We start from the raw sequence: 12,938 nt of genomic DNA on the forward strand, positions 1-12,938 counted from the left end.
TTATATTATTATTAAATCATTTTTTTTGCTTGATAAATACTGGATTGATTGTTCTTGGCTAATGATTCCTGAAACAATGGATTTGAATATCGCCTTTCTTCCAGTTCCTTTCTTCTTTTGTTATTTTCATGACGTCCCCAACACAAGCTTTCTTTCTCTTTTAAAACTTTCGAATTATGTATTATTTATAACTACTAGAAAATATTATTTATAAAACCATGTGAGTTTTAGTTTGCTGTCTATCACAGGATAATATTCATTTTCGAATCTGTACTTTAAAACTTCAAGAAATTTTATATCCTATGTGTGCTGTCTTTATTTGGAATTTTTAATGATGCTTTAGAATTACTCATTTTGCTACATTTTCAAACTTGTAACAATTTCTAAAGAAATAACCAGCAAGCCCCAAATTAATTTTTTTCACTGGAAATAAGGAGGTTCAAAATAGTGCCAGGAAGCATTTGCACTTTATAGACATAAAAGCATGAGTATATGTGTGTGTGTTTGTGTGTGTGTTTAATCAAGGACTGACTTCATTAGTGAAGGACAAGTTAATGACTGAAAAAATAACAATGTCCTTTCAATTTTGACATTCTAATTTTTTCAGTTGTTAAATGATAGGGACGTATTTTTTTTCCCCATGTAGCGTTTCAATGGTGATGTTAAAAGCATAATACAATAACATTTCAAACAACAAGAAATTGTTTTAAAGATTTCAGGCATTTATTTTAACAAATTGAGAATAAAGTCATGTATCAGTTTGATTTAAAATTCAAATTGTGAAAGAGCATAAAATGTTTCAAAAACAAACATTACAACAAGAATATACCCAATATTGATGAAATTAAAAAAAATTACATACAGGGGTCTTCAAAAAGTTCACATAAAATATGTATTATTTAAAAACTATGGATGAATTTCACTCATCATGACATGTCTGAACAGAATATATTTGAGTTACTAAGAAGGATAAGACATCTGTTTGAAAACAGCCCCTATCGGAACATGAATTCTGCTAAAATTGAAGCAAGAACAAATACCAAATTTACGATGACGCTTGGGTGAAAGAATGGTAAAATCATTGATGCTTTACAAAGAAATTATGTGGACAATGCCCCAAAGAAATTCACAGTTTACAAGTGAAAAACTTGTTTTAAGAAGGGACAAGACTACGTTGAAGATGAAGTCCTTAGTGACTGACCATCCATATCAATTTTCAAGGGAAAAATTAATCATATTCATGTCCTAACTGAAGAGGACCAATAATTAACAATAAAAACAATAGCCAACACTATTGACATCTCAACTGGTTCAGGTTACACAACTCTGAATGAAAAATTAAAGTTGAGCAAACTTTCCACTCAGGGGATGTCAAAACTGTTGTGTCCAGATCAGCTGTAGACAAAACAGAGCTTTCAATTGCAATTTTAAACAAACAAGAACAAGATCTTGAAGTATATCTTTGAAGAGTTGTAACAGGAGATGAAACATGGCTCCACTAGTATGATATTGAACACAAAGCACAATCAAAGGAATGGCTATCAAGAGGTGGAAGTGGTCCAGTCAGAGCAAAAGTGGAGCAGTTAAGATCAAACATCATTGATATGGTTTGGCTCTGTGTCCCCACCCAAATCTCATTTTGTAGCTCCCACAGTTCCCGTGTGTTGTGGGAGGGACCCAGTGGGATATGACTGAATGTTTTTCCCGTGCTGTTCTTGCAATAGTGAATGGGTCTCATGAGATCTGATGATTTTAAAAACAAGAGTTGCCCTGCACAAGCTATCTCTGCCTGCTGCCATCCATGTAAGAGGTGACTTGCTCCTCCTTGCCTTCCACCATGATTATGAGGCCTCTCCAGCCATGTGGAACTGTAAGTCCAATAAACCTCTTTCTTTTGCAAATCACCCAGTCTCAGGTATGTTTTTATCAGCAGCATGAAAACAGATTAATGAAGTAAATTGGTACCAGTAGAGTGGGCACTGCTGAAAAGATACCTGAAAATGTGGAATTGACTTTGGAACTGGGCAACAGGCAGAGGTTGGAAGAGTTTGGAGGGCTCAGAAGAAGACAGGAAAATGTGGGAAAGTTTGGAATTCCCTAGAGGCTTGTTGAATGGCTTTGACCAAAATGCTGATAATGATATGGACAATGAAATCCAGGCTAAGGTGGTCTAAGACAGAGATGAGGAACTTGTTGGGAAATGGAGCAAAGGTGACCCTTGTTATGTTTTAGAAAAGAGACTGGAGGTATTCTGCCCCTGCCCCAGAGAATTGTAGAACTTTGCACTTGAGGAACATGATTTAGGATATCTGGCAGAAAAAATTTCTAAGCAGCAAAACATTCAAGAGGTGACTTGGGTGCTGTTAAAGGCATTCAGTTTTATAAGTGAAGCAGAGCATAAAAGTTCAGAAAATTTGCACCCTGACAATGCGATAGAAAAGAAAATCCCATTTTCTGAGGAGAAATTAAAGCCTGCTGCTGATATTTGCATAAGTAATGAGAAGCCAAATGTTAATCCCCCAAGATAATGGGGAAAATATCTCCAAGGCATGTCAGAGGTCTTCATGGCAGCCCCTCTCATTACAGGCCTGGAGACCTAGAAGGAAAATGTGATTTTGTGGGCCAGGCTAAGGGTATTTCCGCTGTGTGCAGTCTAGGGATTTGATGTCCTATTTTCCAGCTGTTCCAGCCATGACTAAAAGGGGCCAAGGTATAGCTTGAGCCATTGCTTCAGAGGGTGGAAGCCCCAAGCCTTGGAAGCTTCCATGTGGTGTTGAGCCTGCGGGTGCACAGAAGTCAAGAATTGAGATTTGGGAACCTCTGCCTAGATTTCAGAAGATATATGGAAACATCTGGATGCCCAGGCAGGAGTTTGCTATAGGGGCAATGTCCTCATGGAGAACTTCTGTCAGGGCAGTGCAGAAGGGAAATGTTGGGTGGGAGCCCTGACACAGAGTCCCTACTGGGGCACTGCCTAGTGGAGTTGTGAGAAGAGGACCACCATTCTCCAGAACTCAGAATGGTAGATCCACTGACGGCTTGCACTGTGCACCTGGAAAAGCCACAGACACTCAACGCCAGCCCACGAAGGCAGCCAGGAGAGAAGCTGTACCCTGCAAAGCCACAGTTGTGGAGGTGCCCAAGACAATGGGAACCCACTTCTTGCATCAGTGTGACTTGGATGTAAGACATGGAGTCAAAGGAGATCATTCTGGAGCTTTAAAATTTGACTGCCCTGCTGGATTTTGGACTTGCATGGGACCTGTAGCTACTTGGTTTTGGCCAAGTTTTCCCATTTGGAATGGATGTATTTACCCAATGCCTGTAGCCCCTATTGTATCTAGGAAGCAATTAACTTGCTTTTGCTTTTACAGGCTCATAGTGGGGAGGGACTTGCCTTGTCTCAGATGAGTCTTTGGACTGTGGACTTTTGAGTTAATGCTCAAATGAGTTGAGACTTTGGGGAACTATTGGGAAGGCACAATTGGTTTTGAAATGTGAAGATATGAGTTTTGGGAGGGGCCAGGTGTGAAATGACAAGATTTGGCTCTGTGTCCTCACCCAAATCTCATCTTGTAGCTCCCATAATTCTCACATGTTGTAGGAGGAACCTGGTGAGAGATGATTGAATCATGGGGGCAGGTCTTTCCTGTGCTGTTCTTGTGATTATGAATGGTTCTTCCAAGATCTGATAGTTTTAAAAACAAGAGTTTCTCTCTTTGCCTGCTGCCATCTCTCTTTTTCTCAGCACAATCTCTCTCTTTGCCTGCTGCCATCTACGTAATATGTGACTTGCTCCTCGTCTTTGGCCATGATTGTGAGGCCTCCCCAGCCATGTGGAACTGTAAGTCCAATAAAACTCTTTCTTTTGTAAACTGCCCAGTCTCAGTTATGACCTTATCAGCAGCATGAAAATGGACTAATAGAGTCATTAAAAAGATTTCTGGGGGATGCTCAAGACATTTTTCTTTTTGACTTTCTGGAGGGCCAAAGAAGGATAACATGTCCCTATTATTACAGTGTTTTAAGAAAGTTAGTCAAAGCTTTAGCAGAAACATGCCCATGAAAGCTTCACCAGAGAGTACTACTCCACCATGACAATGCTCCTGCTTATTCTTCTCATGAAGTTAGGGGTAATTTCTGAGATTAACAATAGAAAATCATTAGGCATCCACCTTATAGTTCTGATTTGCCTCTTTCTGACTTCTTTTTGTTTTCTAATCTTTATTTTTCTTCAGTTAATAATGTAAAATGGCTGCATTGACATGGGTAAGGTCCCAGGACACTCATTTCCTTAGAGATGGACTAAATGGTTGGTATCATTGCTTGTAAAAGTGTGTTGACCTTGATGAGGTTTATGTTGAGAAATAAAGCTAATTTTTAAAATTTTTATCTAATACCATTTTTCACAACATTTCAAAGTCTTTTCATATTATTTTATAGCCTTTAGAAAGAAATATACCGCCTAACTGACAATAAAAAACTCAGAAACTCCTTAATATTATTAAGATATATATTTTATAGACTAGATTTTAAAAAATTCAGTGGCTTTTTCATTATGTGACTAATTATCTGTATAGAAACCCATATATGCATTCAATTGTAAAGTACTTGAGAGTATGCTGGATTTATCATTCTATTCCAATAACCTAGCACGATACATGATTCTGTCAAGCATCTGAAAGCACATACTATAGCTTGGATGTTTGTCCCCTCCAAATCCCATGTGGAAATGTAATCCCCAATGTTGAAGTTGGAGCCAAGTGGAAGGTGTTTGGATCACTGGGGCTGATCATTCATGAATGGCTTGGTGCCATCCTCACAGTAATGAGTGAGTTCTCACTCTGAGTTCACATGATATATGGCTGTTTAAAAGAGTGTGGTACTTCCTTTCTCTCTTGTTTCCTCTCTTGCCATATGACACCCTGCCTCCCACTTCACCTCCACCATGATTCCTGAGGGCCTCACCAGAAGCTGAGGAGATGTTGGTGCTATGCTGGTACAGCCTGCTGAACCATGAACCAATTAAACCTCTTTCTTTTATAAATTACCCAGCCTCAGGTATCTCTTGATAGCAATACAAAACAGACTAACACACTATCTAATAGAAAATATAATTGCTTTTGTTTAAATGTGCTTGGAAAATTATAGTTAAATATAGATTTTTAAAAGTCAGGAAGATATTTTGCACACAGTTTTCAATCATATTTGTGGTGTTTTCTATTTAAATATATAAGTACAGATTTTATTTTATGCTTCCCTCAGCAAAAATTTTAAACAGATGAGAATAATGATTATAGCAAGCACAGAATAGCTTTGTGAAGAAAACATAAATACTGAGATTATTTTCAGTAATAATGGGCTAAAGTAAAATAATAATTCTATACATTTTTATTGTCTAGAATTAAATAATAAACTTCTGCACTTAAGTTTTTACCTTCCTAAATAGAAGAAACTTTATCTGAATTGTATGGATTCATATTATGATTATACCTATAATTTTGTATGCTTTTGGTACAAATAACCAGAAATTCTAATTCCAAATAGTTTCAGCAATAAAGAAATGAAATAGGTTAAATAAAAGGAAGTTCAAGAACAGGGTGGGTTTTCAGATGGATGTATGTTTATGGAAAAGCTTAACTGACTTCTCATAAAATACCTAGATTACTCCTGTCTCTCCACTCTGATATTCACAGGCTGAGTTTTAATATGAGACTTGCTTTTCACATGATTCCAGTGTGATGGCTAGTCACTCCGTTTCCAAAACTGTTCTTCTGTAATAGGAGGAAGAAAAAACTTTCTCAAGTTAAGGAGAACCTTTCCTAGAAGTTAACTGGCTAGAACTGGGTGACCAATGAAGCCCTCTGTTGGAGATGAGGACGGACTCAGCTCCCACTGAGAGCTATGGACCAGGGTTCATAATGGGCAAAACTGGTATTCTGTTAGGAGGAAAACCTCAACATCTAATTCCAGTATTTCTCCACATTCATGAATTATGTCCTGAATTATATCTGATTGTCAGATTAAAGACTTAAGATACACAATCACATGTCCAAGCTAAAGATATTAACTTTCATCTTCAACTTCCTGCCTGTTTCTCTTTATATGCAGTAGCTCTTGCCTTTATTTCTAGAAACTCATATGGAGTTTAAGGATGAGTCTAGCCATTTAAAAATTTACTTGAAACATGGTTGTTGCTAGGTGGGTAGTTGCCAGTTGCCAGCTTTTATTTTTCACATGTAATTATTTAAGTTTTCAGTACATACTAATAGCCACTCCCCTTGCATGAGAATAACGAAAACTTAAAAGCTGTGTAAGAGAAAAATCAGGAATCAATGAACCTTCCCTCTCTACTGCAACAGAGTTTTTTTTAATAGACTAGAAATATAATAGAATACATGTATTTTAGAAGAAATGAATAATAGAAACTCTGAAGTATATATGTGTATATATAGAAAATACACCAAATGAGTATAATATTTCTCTCAGATTAATTATGAATATTTACTCCAACACCACATATTACTTTTAATAAAACAAATATATATTTTTGAAAGTGTAAAGGCATCTTAGCTTGGGGCATTTTTCATTTTTTTTTGTTTTGTTTTGGTTAGCAGATCATAAAATTCTATATCAATTTTTAAAAATCAAGTATTTTTTATAGTTAGTGTTTCTATATACAAGATTAAATGTGAAAGTTGGAATATTATGAGAGAATAATTGAATACTAGGATTTTCTATAAAATTGATAGTTTGATAATTACTCTGTAGTGATCAGGTAGCTTAAGTAAAGATATATATAATTTGGTCCCATATCTGGTAGTTATTACCAATATAGTATAATCCATGAATAACTGCCCAAAGAAATAATTATGTATTGCTCTCCGCAGTATATATCATTAGATAAATGTTAGGAAATATTTTGCAACCAAAATGTAAAATGATCCCTTTCTCCAGGTTTCTTGAAAGCAATATCTAAGAAACAATAATGGAAATTTATAATGTATGTGTGTGTGTGTGGGGGGGTGCTCATGTACATTTGCAACTTTTTCTGTTAAGTGAAGTATTAATTTGAGAAAAAATTTTATGTATGACACTTAAATATAATTAATATTGAAAGATTTACTATGCTGTTTATTAAGAAACCTGTATCACATCTTGATTCATGATTTTAACAGTAAGCAGATCAGCAACGGTGTATTACCCACAGATACTGTCTAAAACTTGTGTCTCTTTGTGTTATTTCTGTAAAGAAGAGCTTGAATTTTATCATTACAAAATCTCTGCATATTTAATACTTTAAATTTCTGTGTTCTACAAATTGTGTCTAATTCACCTTAAAATCCAAATTTACATAATCCATTTTAGCTCATCCCAATTAGCTTAATACCCACTAATAGAGCAGGATAAAGTAGGAAAATTAGCATTTATTTATTTACTATATGATAGGTTTTATTAGAAGCTTTACATATGCTTCTTGAAATTCTGATTTTTTTTCCTGACAATGTAAAGATTTATATTATATGAAAATGTTTCAAAATAAGTTAGGAAATACATTTGTTTCTTTAATAGGTTTCCACAAATTCATTAGTACATTGATCAAAAGTCACTAATTTATATAAAGCATATTTTAAAGCAAGTATTAATCATAAAATGCCAAAAAAAGTTTACAAAACAATCAATAATACTGAAATTAAAAGCTAGACTACAGAGTTTAAGATTTGCAGAGACTCCTCAATGTGGCTAAAGGAAATATATAAGTAGTGGCAGATTATATGAAAATAGATTATTGCAAGGGAATGTCCAGGTGGACTAGTCAAGTCGTTGAATAACTTTTTTTACTGAAAGCAATCAATGATCTTTTTGAAGGGAAGAAAAACATCTATAATCATAATATTTCTCTTCACCATGAAATGGAGATTGATTAGGGAAAAAATTATTTAATAGCAATCCGTAAGGATAGGAAGTAACTTTCTAAAATAAAAATCAAATCATGCCACTTCCCTGGTTAAAAACATAAGTGCCGGACAGTGGGTGCAGGACAGTGGGTGCAGTGCACCGTGCATGAGCCTAAGCAGGGTGAGGCATTACCTCACCCGGGAAGTGCAAGGGGTCAGGGAATTCCCTTTCCTAGTCAAAGAAAGGGGTGACAGATGGCACCTGGAAAATCGGGTAATACTGTGCTTTTCCAATGGGCTTATCAAACGGCACACCAGGAGATTATATCCCGCAGGTGGCTCTGAAGGTCCTATGCCCACGGAGCCTTGCTGATTGCTAGCACAGCAGTCTGAGATCAAACTGCAAGGTGGCAGTGAGGCTGGGGGAGGGGTGCCAGCCATTGCTTGGGCTTGAGTAGGTAAACAAAGTGGCCTGGAAGCTGGAAATGGGTGGAGCCCACCACAGCTCAAGGAGGCCTTCCTGCCTCTGTAGGCTCCACCTCTGGGGGCAGGGCACAGACAAACAAAAGACAGCAATAACCTCTGCAGACTTAAATGTCCCTGTCTGACAGCTTTGAAGAGAGTAGTGGTTCTCCCAGTATGCGGCTTGAGATCTGAGAACCAGCAGACTGCCTCCTCAAGTGGGTCCCTGACCCCCGAGTAGCCTAACTGGGAGGCACCCCCCAGTAGGGGCGGACTGACATCTCACACAGCCGGGTACTCCTCTGAGACAAAACTTCCAGAGGAACGATCAGGCAGCAGCATTTGCGGTTCACCAATATCTGCTGTTCTGCAGCCTCCACTGCTGATACCCAGGCAAACAGGGTCTGGAGTGGACCTCCAGTAAACTCCAACAGACCTGCAGCTGAGGGTCCTGACTGTTAGAAGGAAAACTAACAAACAGAAAGGAAATCCACACCAAAAACCCATCTGTATGTCACCATCATCAAAGATCAGAGGTAGATAAAACCACAAAGATGGGGAAAAAACAGAGCAGAAAAACGGGAAACTCTAAAAATCAGAGAGCCTCTCCTCCTCCAAAGGAACGCAGCTCCTCACCAGCAACGGAACAAAGCTGGACGGAGAATGACTTTGATGAGTTGAGAGAGGAAGGCTTCAGAAGATCAAACTACTCTGAGCTAAAGAAGGAAGTTCAAACCAATGGCAAAGAAGATAAAAACTTTAAAAAAATATTAGACAAATGGATAACTAGAATAACCAATGCAGAGAAGTCCTTAAAGGACTTCATGGAGCTGAAAACCATGGCAGGAGAACTACGTGACGAATGCACAAACCTCAGTAACCGACGCAATCAACTGGAAGAAAGGGTATCAGCGATGGAAGACGAAATGAATGAAATGAAGCGTGAAGAGAAGGTTAGAGAAAAAAAAATAAAAAGAAATGAACAAAGCCTCCAAGACATATGGGACTATGTGAAAAGACCAACTCTACTTCTCATTGGTGTACCTGAAAGTGACGAGGAGAATGGAACCAAGTTGGAAAACACTCTGCAGGATATTACCCAGGAGAACTTCCCCAATCTAGCAAGGCAGGCCAACATTCAAATTCAGGAAATACAGAGAATGCCACAAAGATACTCCTCGAGAAGAGCAACTCCAAGACACATAATTGTCAGATTCACCAAAGTTGAAATGAAGGAAAAAATGTTAAGGGTAGCCAGAGAGAAAGGTTGGGTTACCTACAAAGGGAAGCCCATCAGACTAACAGCTGATCTCTCCACAGAAACTCTACAAGCCAGAAGAGAGTGGGGGCCAATATTCAACATTCTTAAAGAAAAGAATTTTCAACCCAGAATTTCATATCCAGCCAAACTAAGCTTCATAAGTGAAGGAGAAATAAAATACGTTACAGACAAGCAAATGCTGAGAGATTTTGTCACCACCAGGCCTGCCCTAAAAGAGCTCCTGAAGGAAGCACTAAACATGAAAAGGAACAATCGGTACCAGCCACTGCAGAAACATGACAAATTGTAAAGACCATCAAGGCTAGGAAGAAACTGCATCAACTAACGAGCAAAATAACCAGCTAACATCATAATGACAAGATCAAATTCACACATAACAATACTAACCTTAAATGTAAATGGGATAAATGCTCCAATTAAAAGGCACAACCTGGCAAATTGGATAAAGAGTCAAGACCCATCAGTGTGCTGTATTCAGGAAACCCATCTCGCATACAGAGACACACATAGGCTCAAAATAAAGGGATGGAAGAAGATCTACCAAGCAAATGGAAGACAAAAAAAAGCAGGGGTTGCAATCCTAGTCTCTGATAAAACAGACTTTAAACCAACAAAGATAAAAAGAGACAAAGAAGGCCATTACATAATGGTAAAGGGATCAATTCAACAAGAAGAGCTAACTATCCTAAATATATATGCACCCAATACAGGAGCACCCAGATTCGTAAAGCAAGTCCTTAGTGACCTACAAAGAGACTTAGACTCCCACACAATAATAATGGGAGACTTTAACACCCCACTGTCAACATTAGACAGATCAACGAGACAGAAAGTTAACAAGGATATCCAGGAATTGAACTCAGCTCTGCACCAAGTAGACCTAATAGACATTTACAGAACTCTCCACCCCAAATCAACAGAATATACATTCTTTCAGCACCACACCACAACTATTCCAAAATTGACCACATACTTGGAAGTAAAGCACCCCTCAGCAAATGTAAAAGAACAGAAATGATAACAAACTGTCTCTCAGACCACAGTGCAATCAAACTAGAACTCAGGATTAAGAAACTCACTCAAAACCACTCAACTACATGGAAACTGAACAACCTGCTCCTGAATGACTACTGGGTACATAATGAAATGAAGGCAGAAATAAAGATGTTCTTTGAAACCAACGAGAACAAAGACACAACATATCAGAATCTCTGGGACACATTCAAAGCAGTGTATAGAGGGAAATTTATAGCACTCAACGCCCACAAGAGAAAGCAGGAAAGATCTAAAATTGAGACCCTAACATCACAATTAAAAGAACTGGAGAAGCAAGAGCAAACACATTCAAAAGCTAGCAGAAGGCAAGAAATAACTAAGATCGAGCAGAACTGAAGGAAATAGAGACACAAAAAACCCTTCAAAAAATCAATGAGTCCAGGAGCTGGTTTTTTTGAAAAGATCAACAAAATTGATAGACTGCTAGCAAGACTAATAAAGAAGAAAAGAGAGAAGAATCAAATAGATGCAATAAAAAATGACAAAGGGGATATCACCACTGATCCCACAGAAATACAAACTACCATCAGAGAATACTGTAAACGTCTCTACGCAAATAAACTAGAAAATCTAAAAGAAATGGATAAATTCCATGACACACACACTCTCCCAAGACTAAACCAGGAAGAAGTTGAATCTCTGAATAGACCAATAACAGGCTGTGAAATTCAGGCAATAATTAATAGCTTACCAACCAAAAAAAGTGCAGGACCAGATGGATTCACAGCCGAATTCTACCAGAGGTACAAGGAGGAGATGGTACCATTCCTTCTGAAACTATTCCAATCAATAGAAAAAGAGGGAATCCTCCCTAACTCATTTTATGAGGCCAGCATCATCCTGATACCAAAGCCTGGCAAAGACACAACAAAAAAAGAGAATTTTAGACCAATATCCTTGACGAACATTGATGCAAAAATCCTCAATAAACTACTGGCAAACCGAATCCAGCAACACATCAAAAAGCTTATCCACCATGATCAAGTGGGCTTCATCCCTGGGATGCAAGGCTGGTTCAACATATGCAAATCAATAAACGTAATCCAGCATATAAACAGAACCAAAGACAAAAACCACATGATTATCTCAATAGATGCAGAAAAAGCCTTTGACAAAATTGAACAACCTTCATGCTAAAAACTCTCAATAAATTAGGTATTGATGGGACGTATCTCAAAATAATAAGAGCTATCTATGACAAACCCACAGCCAATATCATACTGAATGGGCAAGAACTGGAAGCATTCCCTTTGAAAAGTGGCACAAGACAGGGATGCCCTCTCTCACCACTCCTATTCAACATAGTGTTGGAAGTTCTGGCCAGGGCAATCAGGCAGGAGAAGGAAATAAAGGGCATTCAATTAGGAAAAGAGGAAGTCAAATTGTCCCTGTTGGCAGACAACATCATTATATATCTAGAAAACCCCTCGTCTCAGCCCAAAATCTCCTTAAGCTGATAAGCAACTTCAGCAAAGTCTCAGGATACAAAATCAATGTGCAAAAATCACAAGCATTCTTATACACCAATAACAGACAAACAGAGAGCCAAATCATGAGTGAACTCCCATTCACAATTGCTTCAAAGAGAATAAAATACCTAGGAATCCAACTTACAAGGGATGTGAAGGACCTCTTCAAGGAGAACTACAAACCACTGCTCAATTAAATAAAAGAGGACAGAAACAAATGGAAGAACATTCCATGCTCATGGGTAGGAAGAATCAATGTCGTGAAAATGGCCATACTGCCCCAGGTAATTTACAGATTCAATGTCATCCCTATCAAGCTACCAATGGCTTTCTTCACAGAATTGGAAAAAACTACTTTAAAGTTCATATGGAACCAAAAAAGAGCCCGCATTGCCAATCAATCCTAAGCCGAAAGAACAAAGCTGGAGGCATCACACTACCTGACTTCAAACTATACTACAAGGCTACAGTAACCAAAACAGCATGTTACTGTTACCAAAACAGAGATATAGACCAATGGAACAGAACAGAGCCCTCAGAAATAATGCCGCATATCTACAACCATCTGATCTTTGACAAACCTGACAAAAACAAGCAATGGAGAAACGATCCCCTATTTAATAAATGCTGCTGGGAAAACTGGCTAGCCATATGTAGAAAGCTGAAACTGGATCCCTTCCTTACACCTTATACAAAAATTAATTCAAGATGGATTAAAGACTTAAATGTTAGACCTGAAACCGTAAAAACCCTAGAAGAAAACCTAGGCAA

The sequence above is a fragment of the Pan troglodytes genome, chromosome 5 (genome assembly GCF_028858775.2).
Source record: "Pan troglodytes isolate AG18354 chromosome 5, NHGRI_mPanTro3-v2.0_pri, whole genome shotgun sequence".
In the NCBI taxonomy this organism is placed as follows: domain Eukaryota; kingdom Metazoa; phylum Chordata; class Mammalia; order Primates; family Hominidae; genus Pan; species Pan troglodytes.